The 14236-nt window shown below is 43.3% G+C and overlaps 1 protein-coding gene across 4 annotated transcripts in view; it reads right to left on the reverse strand.

The window, feature by feature from the left end:
- RAB27A (RAB27A, member RAS oncogene family) overlaps positions 1–14236 on the reverse strand; it is a 79210-nt gene that overhangs the window by 30909 nt on the left and 34065 nt on the right. Inside the window, exon 1 of one of the 4 annotated variants that reach the window (XM_039492761.1) lies at positions 2028–2095. The exons of the other annotated variants lie outside the window; for them this stretch is intronic. The gene's annotated coding sequence lies outside the window, so the exon portion shown is untranslated. Of the gene's footprint in view, positions 1–2027; positions 2096–14236 lie in introns of those variants that run through there. 4 annotated transcript variants of the gene reach the window in all.

The raw sequence follows: 14236 nt of genomic DNA on the forward strand, positions 1-14236 counted from the left end.
CTTCCCCATCATCTTCCCCCCTCCCAGAAAAAAAAAAAAAAAGTGGCCGGAGAGTCCACCTCAAAAACCTTCCGGTCAAAAACGTTGTAAAAAAATCTATCAATGTGTCTCTGTGAAATGTTTCAGCTTTGATATATTTTGTCAAAAGTTCAGATTAGCTCTAATATAGATACAGGAGAATAAATTGTAGCATTAACATTCAATTATGATTGTGCTTCTAAAGGCTTTGGCCACTTCTAAACATTTCTCTCTCTATGTCTGTACTTATGTACAGTGTAGAGGTCACTGTCAGTGATAAATGATATAACTTCTGGTAGAAAACTATTTGTACCCCACATAGTAAACTGCCCTAAGTTCTCCTGTAGATGTCAGATATAGACGATAAGGCAACGCAGCTGTTATGAGGTAGTACGGTAACAGTTACAGTAACTATACATAAGTCAAAGCAATTTTTAAAATTAATTTAATCTCACTCCAATTCCAATGAGGCTTGACCCCTTTTTTAATTTGACTGCTATAGCTGCTTTGTCACAGCACACTGTAGACTGGAATGGCTTTAACCCATTTGTTTGAAACCCAACCTTAATCTCTTTAATACGGAGCAGCAACATAGCTGTCACGGCCAGTATTACATAAGAATTTGTAATGAATGACAGCATAGTTCCTAAGCTTCCACAGATGCCTTCTGATCTGTTTACATTTCCAACCTTTCCCCACATATTACATGGAATGACCGGAGGCAGAGGCAAGAACAGTTTCTGATCTTCTATTTTCTACTACTCCATAATGGTCTGGTTATACAACAAGACTGCTGCTGATGAACCAATCCCACTGGGTTGGTGGGGAAATGCAAATGTCAGGCGGGAGCAAGAAGTCAAGCATACCACAGTGATAGAGCATGCAGCAGGGACACTCAGCCCATGCTCTACAAGTTGCAGGTAGAACATCTGGGGCCCACATGCAGCTCTCAGGGTCTGCTTATCAGACTGGCTTGACTTGGTCTGCCTGTGTCTCGGCAGACTGACACTGCACAGGTCCCAGGTAACTTTCCCACCCAAACACACACAGGACAGTGTAGGGCAGGGGTTCTCACAACAAAAATTTTGGTGGCCTCAAAGTGCGGCCACCAACTCTTGCTGGTGGCCGCTCTGACAATTTTTCCTAAAATATTTAATTGACTTTAGGCAAAACAATAAATATGCACATATACATGTCCAAATCATTGTAATTTATCTATGTAGGAGTTTGGGCTTTTGCACACTCAATAATAAAAATAATGTACAGTTGTCTCTATTCTTTACTGGACCTAAACAGAATAGAAACACAAATAGGGTGCTTTAAACGTTCTTGTCTTTTTTCTTGTGGTTTCTTTTGCCTTTTTAGGTTTTTTTTTTAATTTGTTTGTTTTTAAGACTTGCTAGCTATAAGTAAGTCTACTGTGAAAAGTGATATTTGTATGTCTATCAATATCACTTTTCACAGCAGACTTACTCTGCCCCGGCAACCCAGGGACAAATTAAACCCTGGCTGGGGAGGTGGCTACAGAGGCAGCAGGGGCAATGGGGTACACAGCAGGGGCCAGAGGTAGTGAGGGGTGAGCTCGGGGTGAGCCCGCCACAGTGCAGCCAGGGAACGGAGCCCAGAGCCCCACACCCAGAGGACAGGGCCTAGGGTCAGAGTCCCATGGCTGGAGCCTGCCGCTTGCCATCCCAGGGCTGATGCCCAATCCCGCCACCCACGGGAACATGGGGAACTCACTGACTGCGTGCTCCTCCAGCTTGTGTGTCTCCGGGGGGGGGGGGCCCAACCACTGCTGGTGGCCCCTGGGGAGGGGCCGCTGCTCCCCCGCCCCAAAATCACTGACCAGAAGGCTGTGGCTGCAAGAAAAGCCCCTGATGGCCACATGCAGCTACAGTGGCCACATTTGAGAAATGGTGGTGTAGGGTATCATATGACATTGCTAAATACAAAGTGACACTGTCTCCTAACACCGACTCTCACAATTAGGATAAGGAAAAAAATATTACCTAAATCAGCTGCTCTGTCTTTCTCAGCTTCACTACAGAGCTTCTGCCTAGAACTATTCCCTGCTGGACTTCCTGTTCAAACTTAAAGAACAATACAGAGTATTGTACATGAACTATCAGCTTAGGAGCCACCAGGATTTCCCTAATAAAAGACACACACACTTGCCAAAGGAAGAAGATAAACAGAAGCTTGTCCACCCTCACAGCAACATAGTGCTGATAGGGAGTGGAAACCACCATCTCTAGAGAGCTAGGAGAAGACAAGGAAGGGAGAAAAAACAAGCCCCCTCATTTCCTCACTCCACAAAAGCCTCTGGGGAAGAGGGTATATTGAGGACCAGTGCTTTAGATATTTATAGGAATTAAACTTATCTTTAAGGGATGGCTGAATGCTCCTGGAAGAGAGGGGGGAAAAAAATGCATGTCACTGAAATTATGGTAGTAAATGAAAAAGCAGAGTGGAGGGAATATGAAAGGGAGGAAATCCCAAAACTGCAGGGGAAAAAAAACAACAACTCAACTTCAAGTGTGGTTTGTAAATGCAGAAAGTGACATTGCCCTTCACACAAATCATGAGCAGGTTTGTATGAGTGTGTGCAGCTAAAGGCAACATAGATCATAAAATCTAATCTGACTGGCTGTTTCAGAAGACTATGCTATAAATTAAACATGCCAGGGTTATTTGTTTAATTTCTTTGGAGTGTGGTATCTGTAAACAGCCTTGGGACGATCTGCTTGAGTTTACTTCTGTGGCTACTGGGAACTTCTTTTTAAGAAATCAAGCAAGTTTGATGGAACACTTAGAAACCCCTGCCAGGTACTTCAAAATAGCTAGTCTGAGTAGGAGAGTACTAGACATCTTCTGACTCTTTACTTACATGATATATCCATGATCATCCATTTTGGACATAATCCAGTCACTAAAGCTGGTTGGGAAATGTTTTTCCCCTACAAAAGCTTTTGAGTTGCGGGGTTGGGGGGGGAATAAAAAAAATTTGTCAAAACACTTTCAATATTTCAATCTCAGCCAAATCCCAAATGCTCCTAGGATGCTTCATGGGAAAAGCTGTTCAGGTGTTTCATGCTCTCCATTCTCCTCAATAGGCCTGGCTGACTGCATATCCCTTGATGCACTGCAAGCTCCTCTCTTGACAAGGGGAGGTGATGCACCATGGCAATTATATGGGCATAGTGCATCATGGGAAATTTGTTTTCAGCTGAAAAACTGAACACATTTTGGTTCTTGGGCATTACATAATTTGTATTTCAAAAATTTAATTTTCCAAGGAAAGCAGAAACTCTTCACATACAAAAATTGTTCTGTTAAAAACTCAATTTTCGTCAAACAATTTAGACAATTTTTTTTGACAAGTTCTAAGAGTTGCACTCTGATAGCGTCTAAAGAGTAACTAAAAACTTATTCCACAGTTCCTGTTTAAAAAACAAACCAAAAAAAAATCCTTCTTCCCTTAAGATAGGAAGGCTCTCAGCTGTCTTGTACCCTGATTTTTGGAAGACTGATGTATATGGAATATAGATAATCTGTCTCAAAATAGTCACATAGCCAAGCTCAGCAGGGATACAAGGTACATGCTGTATTAGAAGAGATCTGGCAGAGCCAATGACAACAATGACTATGGCCATTCGTAGTATATCAGGTATCCAAGGGACAGATTAGGCATCAGTCTCTTAGAAGATACCTAGCAGGTCACTCTTGCGATTTCTCCATATAATTTATTTAATCCACACAGATACCATGAATTATAATACAAAATGTGACTACAAAATAAAACTAACTGATGTATCTGACATTATCGCGACCAGGACAAAGGGCTAACATGCAAAAGAGTTGGGGGGGGGGAGGGCATTTTTCAGAATTTGATCTGATCAGATTCTTTTCCTTATGTTTTTGATAGAGTTGCCTATTTTTTTCAGCAGCATAAGAATCTGTTCCTTAGTGGTTGGAGGGTTGCGTTTTCTTGTTGGAATACACCAAAAAGCACTTTCTTCTCGTTAGCTGTTATTTGCTAGCATGGAGCTGCTTCTACTTGATATTGAAATGCCCCCACCAGCTCTCTTATTTTTGGTACAAGAGATGTTTGTCTTAATGTCAGGTTTTTCCATATCTGATTTTGCTTTATCCATTCTAGTTTTGCTTATTCTATGTCAGTTTCATTTGATAAACAAATAAAAAAACAAAACTAGCTAATTGGGAGTCCCCCTAAGCCTTTGGGGGTATGAGTTGAGCTGCGTCACAATTTTGGCAGTCAGTAAAAGTATCCTGTGTTGTGTTAATAATCTTTTGCTCTCAGATTTATCAACACCCAATTTATTGACTTAAATGAGCATGCAATCAATGGCCATTGTGACAAATTGGAAAATATCTTTGTATTATTTTTATGATGACTGTGTATGCCTTTTTATGTTTGCTTATAATGGATTACTTGCCATAGAATTAAATCAAAAGGGGTGGTTAGAGAGACCAAGCAAAAGAGACAAAAACAATCACAGATGAGAGTCCTTGAGGAAATAATGGGGAAGCTGATCATGTTAGAGTGGTTTACTCTTGCCAATCCTAAGCCTAGGATCAAAGGAGGATATTAAAGCATTACAGGACCCCAGGCCAAGGAAAGGAGTTTGAGTGAGTTGAAAGAGACTGCTCAGGGAGTGACAGGGATGAAAGAAGCATTCAAGGAAGCACTAAAGAAGCACTCAAGAAAGATAAGGCCATTGCAGAGAAACTAAATGAATTCTTTGAACTGCTCTTCATGGCTGAGGATGTGAGGGAGATTCCCAAACCTGATTCATTCTTTTTAGGTGACAAATCTGAGGAACTGTCACAGAATGAGGTATCATTAGAGGAGGTTTTGGACTAAATTGATAAATTAAACAGTAATAAGTCACCAGGACCAGATGGTATTCACCCAAGAGTTCTGAATGAACTCAAATGTGAAAATGCAGAACTACTAATTGTGGTATGTAACCTAACGTTTAAATCAGTTTGTGTGCCAGATGACTGGAAGACAGCTAATAGGATGCCAGTTTTTTTAAAATGCTCCAGAGGCGATCCCGGCAATTACAAGTTGGTAAGCCTAACTTCAGTAGCAGGCAAATTGGTTGAACTTATAGCAAGGAACAGAATTATCAGACACAGAGATGAACATAGTTTGTTGGGGAAGAGTCAACATGGTTTTTGTAAAGGGAAATCATGCCTCTACCAATTCTTTGAGGGGGTCAAAAAGCATATGGACAAGGATGATCCAGTGAATATAGTGTAGATTTTCAGAAAGCCTTTCACAAGGTCCCTCACCAAAGGCTCTTAAGCAAAGTAAAGCTGTTACGGGATAAAAGGGAAGGTCCTCTCCTGGATCAGTAACTGGTTAAAGGATAGGAAACAAAGGGTAGGAATAAATGATCAGTTTTCAGAATGGAGAGAGGCAAATAGTGATGTCCCCCAGTGGTCTGTATTGGGACCAGTACTGTTCAACATATTCATAAATGATTTGAAAAAAAAGGGGGTAAACAGTTAGGTGGCAAAATTTGCAGATGATACAAAATTACTCAAGACAGTTCAAGTCCAAAGTAGACTGCAAAGAGTTACAAAGGGATATCACAAAACTGGGTGACTGAGCAAGAAAACGGCAGATGAAATTCAGTGCTGAAAAATGCAAAGTAATGCCCATTGGAAAACATAATCCCAACTATACAAATAAAATGATGGGGTCTAGGTTAGCTGTTATCACTCAAGAAAGATTTTGGAATCATTGTGGATAGTTTTCTAAAAACATCCACTCAATATGTAGTGGCAGTCAAAAAAGCTAAAAGAATGTTGGGAATCATTAAGAAAGGGATTGATAATAAGACAGAAAATATATTGCCTCTATATAAAGCCGTGGTACACCCACATCTTGAATACTGCGGGTAGATCTGGTCACCCCCCTCTCAAAAAAGATATATTGGAATTGGAAAAGGTACAGAAAAGGGCAACAAAAATTATTAGGGGCATGGAACAGCTTCAATATGAGGAGAGATTAATAATTTCATTTGGTGACCCCTAGTTCTTGATTTCCTTTTCATAACACAAGAACTAGGGGTCACCAAATGAAATTAATAGGCAGATTTAAAACAAACAAAAGCAAGTATTTCTTCACACAACGCACAGTCAACCTGTGGCCAGAAGATGTTGTGAAGGCCAAGATTATAAGAGGGTTAAAAAAAGAACTAGATAAGTTCACAGCAGATAGGTCCATCAATGATTATTAGCCAGGATGGGTAGGGATGCAAAACCATGCTCTGAAGTGTTCCTAACCTCTGTTTGCCAGAAGCTGGGAATGGGAGACACAGGATGGATCACTTGGTGATTACTTGTTCTGTTCATTCCCTCTAAAGCACCTGGCATTGGGCACAGTCGGAAGACAGGATACTGGGCTAGATAGACTATTGGTCTGACCTAGTATGGCCGCTCTTATGTTTTTAAGACACTCAGACCAACTGAGAATCAGAGTGTGCAGCAAACAGGCTGTACCTTGGTCCCCAAAAGAATGAAATCACGGAACTTCTGAGGGATTTGAGGGGAATGCCACATATACATAAGACACTATGCATTTAAGTCTCTGTTTTAAATCCATTTTTCTGAGTGCTATGAACCTTTTGGCAAATAAACCATATGTTGCTTTGAAGATTCTGTTTCTCTGTCACTGCAAAGTATTACTGTCCACAGGTTCCCACTGGGCCTTTTAGGTATCATGGTTGGCAACTGGGAGGGAGGTGCATAGTGTAACCCAGAGACACAGTCAAGAGCAGATGGAGTGTAGGGCCCACCCCAAAAAGAAGTGACAGCAGGGGTCTGTCACTTGAAAGGTGTGTACTTGGTGTTTGGAAACTGGTTCACCCAGCTTACGCAGAGACTGTGACAGTCAGTACCTTGGAGATGTATTTTCAGCCACAGCTGGGCAGGTTCCTGCTAGTACTATATATCTGGAATTTAATTAGAATTCCTGATGTTTCCAGGTTTAAGTGTTATTTGTAATTCAGAAACATTTTTTCTGGGAATGTTTAACACATCTGTTATAGAATAGGACATACTATTTCACCCTGGACAAGAGCTAGTCTGTAGCTTGTGGGAAGTAACTTGTTTTCTTCAATGAGTTAGCAGCCTGTGACAGAAAAGCAGAGATCAGGGCATATGCATTCTTGGAGCACAGTCTGTTACTGGAGGAATAAGTTTCTAATCCTTTTAAAAGGGAGCACAACTAGGATGTCAGTGTACTCCTGTGCAAGACCTTAAAAATCAAACAGTCTGTTGCACGGGTTTGCCTCTCCTGAGAGTCACACTGTGCATTAGCATTGGCTATGCTCTTCATTACAGGTGCAAACTCTGCCAAAACTTTCAGGTTATCCCTTAGCAAAAAGACTATTTGAATTGCTATTCCAGTATAGTCAGTTTTCCAGAGCCATGAAAAAGATAACGATAGGATTTTAATGGAGGTATTGGTTAGGCAGGCTGAACTAGTCTGTACAAGTTGTCCATACATACCAGCCTCTTCTCATTGTTCTTTTCATTTTACCACTCTTTGGGCAGGATCCTACATTCTGATGTGATCTATACTTCAATGAAAGGACTGACCACACTTGAATAGGACTTCCTGTTCACCACATATTCATAGTATATTCTCTTGTTAAATCTACCTAGCGAGGTAGCCTTAGCAACTTCTCTTAGGCCTGGTCTACACTAGGACTTTAATTCGAATTTAGCAGCGTTAATTCGAATTAACCGTGCACCCGTCCACACCAGGAAGCCATTTAATTCGACATAGAGGGCTCTTTAGTTCGAATTCTGTACTCCTCCCCGACGAGGGGAGTAGCGCTAAATTCGACATGGCTATGTCGAATTAGGCTAGGTGTGGATGCAAATCGAACTTAGTAGCTCCGGGAGCTATCCCACAGCGCACCACTCTGTTGACGCTCTGGACAGCAGTCCGAGCTTGGATGCTCTGACCAGCCACACAGGAAATGCCCCAGGAGGGAGAACGTCTCTCACTACCAGCGCTCACACAGCGAACGGGAGGACAGGTGGCGTCAAGAGGACCAGCAGGCGACTCAAGCGCTGCTTGGACTAATGAGGGAGCAAACGGACACGCTCCGGCGCCTTGTGCATGTTCTGCAGGACTGCAGCCAGGAGGACAGAGCCCCCCCGCAGTGTATCTGCGACCGCCCTCCGCCACAAAGTCCCATACCTCCCGTCACCCAAAGTAACCAGAAGGAGGGGCACCAGGGGCCGTGAAAACTGTCACTGCACCCCAGCAGAGTGCTCAAGTACCCAAAAGCTCTCATACCCTAATTTTTGAGAATTCCTTCCCTTCCTGACTCACCCAAGCCCCAATCCCAGTTTCATCCCCTGACTGTCTGGTTAATTATTAAAAATACTTTGCTGTTAATTACTGTTTCCGTCATGCTTTTTTACACAACGCTGTGTTTGAAGGGGTGGGTGGGTGGGTGGGGAAGGGGGTAGGGTATTGCATAGGACAGTCACCTTTAGCAGGGTACAGAGACGGGGGCAGGATCAGCAGCAGGTCACACACACAGTGCAGTCAGTAGGCACCCTGGTCGGTATGGGAGGTGGTTTGCAGGTTCTGTGTGGGTGGGGGGGGTATGTGACTTTGTAGCGGGGGAGGGGGGTTACAGATCTCATGCAACGGTCCCTGTCCTGGACCACAGAGCCAAGCAGCAGAGGAATCTGTATCCGTCCTCCCCCGCCAAAAGGCCACATAGCCCCCGCACACAGAGTCCCAAAAAGGAGGGATGGCAGGCTCCGTTGAAACAACCAGTCCGGCACTGCAGACTGCTCTGGGAGCAGGAGCCTGTCATTCCTCGAGTTTAGAGGCGGTCTTTACATCACCGCACACCCTACCCAGCACAATCCGCGTCCCAGTTTCAACCCTTTAACGCAAAGTCATCAATAAAGAAACCTTTGTAAAGTTACAGTGGAACATGTATTTTATTTTTAAACGTGTGTTGGAAGTGGGGGAAGCGGGGTGGACGGGGTATGTAACTGCAGATGCTAGTCAACAGTAACTTGGTAAAGAAACAGGGGCAGGTTCAGCTTCTCTGTAAAGAAACTGAACAGTCACAGGTCACACTGCTCGCTGGTACTTGAAGAGTTCCTTGTCGCTGTGCAAGGCACCTGCATAGGGCTTCACGAGCCAGGGCATTAGCAGGTAGGCTGGGTCCCCGACGATCACTATAGGCATCTGCACATCCCCAAGAGTTATTTTGTGGTCCGGGAAGAAACTACCTTCCTGCAGGCATCTAAACAGACCAGAGTTCCTGAAAACACACGCGTCATGAACTTTGCCTGGCCACCCGACGTTGATGTTGGTAAAACGTCCCCCATGGTCCACCAGTGCTCGCAGCACCATTGAAAAGTAGCCCTATTTCTCAGCAGCTGACTGTGGAAGAGGTGGACGAGAAGGTGCGAGGAGTTGACAACGGCCATAACTGCAGCGGGATCCGTGCTCGCAGTGCTGTGGCGCCCGCGCTGTCACTGAGCAGAAAAGTGCACGAACAGATTGCCCGCAGGCGCTTTCAGGGAGGGAGGGAGGGCGTGATTGATGGTTCAATGATGACAGTTACCCAAAACCACCCTCGACACATTTTTTCCCACAGCATGCATTGGGGGGAAATCCCAGAATTCCAATGGGCAGCGGGGAGTGCGGGAACTGTGGGATAGCTTCCCACAGTGCACCGCTTCCAAAGTCGACGCTGGCCCCATTACTGTGGACTCACACAGTCGAATTAGTGTATTTAGTGTGGATACACAAATTCGACTTCATAAGGTCGATTCCACAAATTCGACTTAAGTTGATTCTAAATAGTCTTGTAGTGTAGACACACCCTTATTAGATTATTCCATTATCCAATTGGCAAATGAGGAACTTGTCTAGTGCTCTAATGATCCCCAGAGTCTCTGTCAACAGGGGCTTTTTGTTCCTGGTAGGTTCAACCGTGCCGTACTGATCTATGGGGGAGGGGCCAGACAAAAACAAATACACCCTTGTTGGGGGTTAGGCACAGGGCTAACAACTCTGTCCCGTAAAAAACAGCGACTGAAAAATTGACCATTACTGTGGGTGATGGCCTTCAGGAGTCAATGACCCGTATGACTGCCAGTGGTGAAAGCTGAAAGGAAGCCACTGGCATGAAGACTGACGTGCTCAACACCAAGACAAAAAACAAACTTGGTTTTTGGAACATACGGACAATGTATGAAACAGGGAAGCTAGCTCAGGTCACAGCAGAGATGAGATGCTATAGCTTACACACCCTGGGTGTCAGCGAGAGCAGATGGACAGGATCAGGGAGATTAACAGCAGCTTTGGAAGAAAACTTTGCTGTTTTCTGGATGGGATGATGGACATCATAAGGGTGTTGCCATCCCTTTGAAAAAGGGAATGGAGCATTCCCTGCTTGAATGGAAATCCATCAGCAGCAGAATTGTGAGAGCCAGACTGAAAGGGAAACAGAATAATATCACCCTGATTCAGTGCTATGCTCCGACAAATGACAGTGATAAAGAAGTAAAGGACAAATTTTACCTTACACTACAGGCGGAGTTAGAGAGAGTACCACGCCACAACCTAATTATCATCATGGGAGACCTGAATGCCAAGGTCGGTAAGGACAACACAATGACAGAGCAATGGGAAGACATGGGTGTGGCACCATGAATGAAAACGGAGAAAGACTTGTTGATTTCTGTAATATGAATGACCTAGTCATCGGTGGAACCCTATTTGAACATCGTGAAATTCACAAGCTGACACGGTATTCTCCAAATGGCAGAGATAAGAACCAGATTGACCATATCACAATCAATGGCAAATGGTGACGCTCACTGACAGATGTGAAAGTGAGAAGGGGTGCAGAATGTTGGCAGTGACCACCACCTCGTGACAGCCTCCATCAAGCTAAAACTGGGAAGTGTGGGTCTACCAAACAAGGGACACAGACGTTAAGATATTGACAGGCTAAAGTCCCTTGAAATACAGAAAGCCTTTGTTCTGCAGTTAAACGGCTTTCAAGCACTTGCAGACCTTGATGAAGAGGAGGGGAATGCGGACGAGGCGATCAACAAGAAGTGGGACAAAGTAACAGCAATTTATAAACAGAGCAGCAAAGCCTGTCTAGACTACAGGCAGAAGAGAAGGAAGGAATGGAGAACACTGAGCACATGGTACGTCACAGAAACCAGACACGCCCTGAAGAAAAAAAGTTTTAGACTCAAAATCCCAGAAGCTAAAGGACGAATACCATGAGCAGTATAGCAAGGCACACCGGGAGGTCAAACGCCATGTGAGAGCGGACAAACGGCATTATATGGATAATCTTGCAACACAAGCAGAGGATGCAGCTGCTCGTGGTGAACAAGGAACTGTCTACAAAATGACACGGCTGATCAGTGGTAAACAGCAGACACCAACAAACACTCTTATCAGGAACAAACAAGGCCACCTACTAACAACCAAAAAAGAACAAGAAATGCGCTGGACAGAGCTTTTCAAAGAATTGCTGAACAGGGAGCCACCTAAAGAGGAAGCAAACATCCAGGAGGCAGAAGAAGATCTTGATATCAGCACAGACACCCCAACTAAGGAAGAGATCATTCAAGCCATCAAATCCTTTAAAAAATAGGAAAGCTCCTGGCAAGGATAACTTGAATGCAGAATTGTTCAAGGTAAATCCTAAACTAGCAGCATCTATCCTGGCCCCTCTATTTACATCAGTCTGGGAAAGGGAAAAGGTGCCAGATGAGTGGACCAATGGGGTATAATGAAGATACCAAAGAAAGGAACTCTCAGTGACTGTAATAACTGGCGTGGTATCACACTTTTATCTGTGCCAAGCAAAGTATTATGTAAAATCATAGTCCAGCATATATGAGAGGCACTTGATAGCATTCTCAGAAAAGAGCAAGCTGGTTTTCGGAAAGGGTGTGGATGCACAGTCCAGATCTTCATTCTACGAAACATAAAAAACCAGTGCTTAGAATGACAATGGCAACTCTACATAAATTTCATAGACTTTGAGAAGGCTTTTGAGAGCATTCACAGGACCAGCCTATGGCGCATTCTGCAGGCATATGGAATTCCTTTCTGTATAATCAACGTCATCAAAAGTTTCTATTTCAACTTTACATGCAGTGTTGATCACAGTGAGCTCAGTTATGAAGTCAAAACAGGAGTATGTCAGGGGTGTGTCATGTCTGGCAACGTTGAAGAGGACTGCATCGACTGAGTAATGCGGCGTACAACAGAAGACATGCCAAGAGGCATTAAATGGACACTCTTCTCATCCCTTGAAGACCTGGACTTCGCAGATGGTGTTGCTCTCCTATCACATACCCAATACAATATAATATACAAGAAAAAACAACTCAACTCAATGCAGTCAGCCAGCAAATTGGACTGAAAAATCAAACACAATAAGACAGATATCACAACCTTTAATATTGCCTCACCATCACCAGTACGGATAGAGAATTATGTTCTCACCAATGTAGAAACGGTCACATACTTGGGCAGCACCATCAGCCAGGACGGTGGAACAAGCCAGGACATCCGGAACAAAATCAATAAAGCCAGGAACATCTTCAGGAGCTTAAATACAGTCTGGAAATGATCAAAATACAACACCAAAACCAAACTCAAGACTTCTCAGAGCTGCGTACTTTCAACACTACTTTATAGAGCAGAATGCTGGGGAATGAGAAAGTATAACATGTCCCAACTGCTTCATTCCATACAACCTGCCTCAGAAAAAACTTCCATATCTTTTGGCCCAGAACAATCTCAAACCAAGATCTATTGACACAGTGCAGCCAAGAGGATCTGAGCACCATCACTGCCAGGAGGCGTTGGAGATGGATCGGTCATGTGCTTCGAATGGAAACTGATTCCATCACCAGAGTAGCAATAAAATGGACATCTAAAGGCAAGTGAAAATGAGGCCACCCAAAAACAGCATGGTGAAGAGCTGTGGAAGCTGAGCTGAAAAACTTGGGGCACAGCTGGGAAACTATTGAAAGACTTGCCAGAAACAGGAGGAGCTTCATCACAGTCCTAAATGCCAGAGGCATAATAGGAACATTGATGATGATGATGATGATGATGATGATGATGATGGAGGATACTTCCTCCCTGCCCCGCTCTCCAAGCTTCAGGCCGGTATTATTCAAGGGAGCAGGATGAAAAATGTGGAGCTCAAAAGAAAAATTAAGGAAAAGCAATCTCTAGTATATTGCTTATGATTTTCCTACTACCAATTGTCTTTGTTAGTACTATAGTTAACACACATCTCCTTAGCTGTAAGCTGACAGACCTTTGTCATGTGATGGTTACTTTTCATAAAGAGTTCTTTCTTTATTTTGAAGAAACTGCATGGCCAGGGAGGTATTACATGACATTTTTCTTTTGCTATGTTCAGAACATTACATGCCAGACGGACTTCCTGCCCTTCTCCAAAGAGGAATTTCCCACTGATATCTTTATTCAGAACATACCTACATTGCTTCCAAGAAAGGTGCTCTACTGTCTTATACAAACATAAGAGATCTGGGGGTGCACATGTGTATAGTTCAGAGATCTGGGGGTGCACATGTGCAGCCTACCACTTTCCAGAGAAAGTGTACTAAATTACTCAGGAAAAATAGGTTGCCAGTGATCAAACTAATGTAACTAATGTAGATTCACCGCATAAAGATATTAGAGTATCTCAAAGGCAATGTTCAACTCAAGGAAAATTCAGACCAATTAGAACATTCAGACTAATTACTGTACAATCAAGATCAGCAAAGTCTAACACACATTAATAAGAATCAGAAGATCCCATGCAAACTGTAACCATCAAAATGAACACAGTGATCTGAACTTAACAGTTTCCACAAAAATTATGACTATAAAAAAGGTATTGAAACCCATGAAATGGAACTTGCATGATAAAATGCAAATAGATATGAAAGAAGCCATTCAGATATGGATGTCTACCCACAAATCACAAGAGAGAAGCGGTATAGAGAACATTTTCCAACAAATGGAGTTTGTCTGCTTCAACAGACCATTAAAATAAATGCTGCCTTTCATGGCCTGTATAAAGCAGTCATAGAATTACATATTAAAACCTAGGCCCCAGTCCTGTACTTGATCCATGAAGGC

The sequence above is a fragment of the Mauremys reevesii genome, linkage group 10, assembly GCF_016161935.1.
Source record: "Mauremys reevesii isolate NIE-2019 linkage group 10, ASM1616193v1, whole genome shotgun sequence".
Classification (NCBI taxonomy): Eukaryota; Metazoa; Chordata; order Testudines; family Geoemydidae; genus Mauremys; species Mauremys reevesii.